At 40.2% G+C, this 3312-nt stretch overlaps 1 pseudogene across 1 annotated transcript; it reads left to right on the plus strand.

Moving 5' to 3' along the window:
* Positions 1-419: 419 nt before the first annotated feature.
* Positions 420-1949, plus strand: LOC113918622 (annotated as a pseudogene). Its single transcript, XR_004819570.1, has one exon. The product of XR_004819570.1 is annotated as an elongation factor 1-alpha 1-like (transcript).
* The last annotated feature ends 1363 nt before the right edge of the window (positions 1950-3312 follow it).

Here is a 3312-nt window from a genome sequence, read left to right on the forward strand (position 1 = left end):
GTAGGAAGCTGTTCATTTTAAAAAATGAACATATGCAATCATAAGCAAAAAAGGAAATTTTTTCATCAAGGTCAAGTAAAAAATAAAACAAGGCATTGTAAGAAAATTTAAAATACAAACAAAATACCTAGAAATCATATTTGTAACATATATAATAGACAAAAGCATTAAATCTTTGATTACTCTAATACCTACACAACAGTATGGAAAAAGCATTTTTTAAATGTACAGAGAACAGTGAACACGCAGAAAAGAAAAAATGAATGGCAAATAAAGATATGAAAAGATAGCTTTTTTTCGCAACGGGTTTGCCACCAGAACACAGGTGTCGTGAAAACCACCGCTCAACCTAAACCAAAATGGAAAAAGGAAAAGACTCACACTGACATCGTCGTCATTGGACACGTAGATTTAGGCAAGTCTACCACTACTGGTCATCGGATCTACAAATGTCGTGGGATCGACAAAAGAACTATTGACAAATTTGAGAAGGAGGCTGCTGAGATGGGAAAGGGCTCCTTCAAGTATGCCTGGGTCTTGGATAAACTGAAAGCTGAACGTGAACGTGGTATCACCATTGATATCTCCCTGGGGAAATTCAAGACCAGCAAGTATTATGTGACCATCACTGATGCCCCAGGACACAGAGACTTTATCAAAAACAGGATTACAGGCACATCTCAGGCTGACTGTGCTGTCCTGATTGTTGCTGCTGGTGTCAGTGAATTTGAAGCTGGTATCTCCAAGAACGGGCAGATCCGTGAGCATGCCCTTCTGGCTTACACACTGGGTAGAAAACCACTAATTGTTGGTGTTAACAAGGTGGATTCCACTGAGCCACCCTACAGCCAGAAGAGATACAAGGAAATCGTTAAGGAAGTCAGCACCTACATTAAGAAAATCGGCTACAACCCTGACATAGTAGCATTTGTGCCAATTTCTGGTTGGAACGGTGACAACATACTGGAGTCAAGTGCTAACATGCCTTGGTTCAAGGGATGGAAAGTCACCCGTAAAGATGGGAATGCCAGTGGAACCACACTGCTTGAAGCTCTGGATTGCATTCTGCCACCAACTCGTCCAACTGACAAGCCCTTGCGTCTGCCTCTCCAGGACGTCTACAAAATTGGTGGTATTGGTACTGTCCCTGTGGGCCAAGTGGAGACTAGTGTTCTTAAACCTGGCATGGGGTCACCTTTGCTCCAGTCAATGTTACAACTGAAGTAAAGTCTGTTGAAATGCACCGTGAAGCTTTGAGTGAGGCTCTTCCTGGGGACAATGTGGGCTTCAACATCAAGAATGTATCTGTCAAAGATGTTCGTCATGGCAATGTGGTTGGTGACAGCAAAACTGACCCACCAATGGAAGCAGCTGGCTTCACGGCTCAGGTGATTATCCTGAACCATCCAGGCCAAATCAGTGCTGGATATGCACCTATGCTGGATTGTCACACAGCTCACATTGCTTACAAGTTTGCTGGGCTGAAGGAGAAAACAGATCGTCATTCCAGAAAAAAGCTGGAAGATGGTCCCAAGTTCTTGAAATCTGGTGATGCTGCCATTGTTGATATGGTTCCTGGCAAGCCTATGTGTGTTGAGAGCTTCTCTGACTCTCCTCCTCTGGGCTGTTTTGCTGTTCATGACATGAGACAGACGGTTGCTGTGGGTGCCATCAAAGCAGTGGACAAGATGGCAGCTGGAGCTGGCAACGTCACCGAGTCTGCCCAGGAAGCTCAGAAGGCTAAATGAATAGTATCCCCAATACCTGCCACCCCAGTCTTCATCAGTGGTGGAAGAACAGTGGAAGAACTGTTTGTGTCAATTGGCCATTTAAGTTTAATAGTAAGAGACTGGTTAATGATAACAATGCATCGTAAAACCTTCAGAAGGTAAGGAGAATGTTTTGTGGATCATTTGTTTTGTGTGTGTGTGTGCGTATGTGGCAGTTTTAAGTTATTAGTTTTTAAAATCAGTACTTTTTAATGGAAACAACTTGACCAAAACTCTGTCACAGAATTTTGAGACCCATTAAAACAAAAGTTTAATGAAGAAAAAAAAAAGACATGAAAAGATTATATTACTAGTACTCAGAAAGAGGTAAGTTAAGAGAATAATGAGGCATTATTTCATACTCCCCGAATTTGAAAAAATAGAAGTCTGTTAGTAGAAAAACTTGTGAGAATATAGACTAACTAGAACTCTTTCCCCCCACAGCTAGAAGTATTCACTGGAAAACAGTCTACCACTATCTAGTAAAGCTCAAAAAGCACATACCCTACAAGACAGCAATAGTACTTCTATGTAATGCCTCACTGAAATTCTTGTGGACATTATATGAGTGCTTATTGTATAAGTCTCCATATTAAAAAAAAAAAAAATTAACACTGTCTTGACAAGTAAACACAAACCCCCCAAGACAACCACAGCTAGTAACAGTGTTTGAGCTGGAATCCCAAAAATGAATTTTGTGATCCTAAAACCCATGATTATCATATCATACAATTCTCTTTCAAACTAGATTGTTTGCAGTATTACAACCTAAAATCCTTTAAAATCTCCAGTGTAAGCACTCCTATTCATTGGTTACATTGTGTTTACCTCTGACTTGTAACTATGACAGCTTAAGTTGTCCAAGTGCTTCAATCGGGACATCTATTTTAGCAGATTAACACACAGCTATATTTTTTTGAAAACCTCAGTGAAGAAACTGAGTCCATTTCCAAGAACTTTTATTTATAAGAAGAGGTTAAATAATTATTTCACTAATTAAAATGCCTGGACATTTACTGAATCATTTTGATGTGCCTTCTATCCAAGTTTTGGATGTTACCTCCTGTAATCTCAGTAACTGCATATTTTAAATGTCAAAGCAATTGTTCGTTGTTTCCCACTATACATTCTCTACTTCTTTATTTTAGAAAGAGGTCCCTCCAAGTTTTGGCTGTGACTATGGCCTACTAGCTGCAGACATATCCTCTCAGACTCCATGTAGCCATGTTGGCCTGGCAACAGAGCCCTGGCCAATGGGGAGAAAGCAAGAATGTTGGCTGTATATTCTAGGACAACCTCAAAATGGAAACTGGTTGCCCCCATTTTCCCTATTTCACCTTGCATTGGCTGGAAATTATGATCACAAGCCTTGATTCCGGAGATAAAAGCCATGCATTGAGGATTACAAAACTGTCGTGTCAGCCCTGGACTGCTCAACTCTGAACTATTTTCATGAGAGAAAAATACACTTCCTGCTTACTTAAATCATTGTATTTTTGCCTCAGGCTAAGTTTAATTTGTTCTTTAACTAACATAAATTAAC

The sequence above is a fragment of the Zalophus californianus genome, chromosome 1 (genome assembly GCF_009762305.2).
Source record: "Zalophus californianus isolate mZalCal1 chromosome 1, mZalCal1.pri.v2, whole genome shotgun sequence".
In the NCBI taxonomy this organism is placed as follows: Eukaryota; Metazoa; Chordata; class Mammalia; order Carnivora; family Otariidae; genus Zalophus; species Zalophus californianus.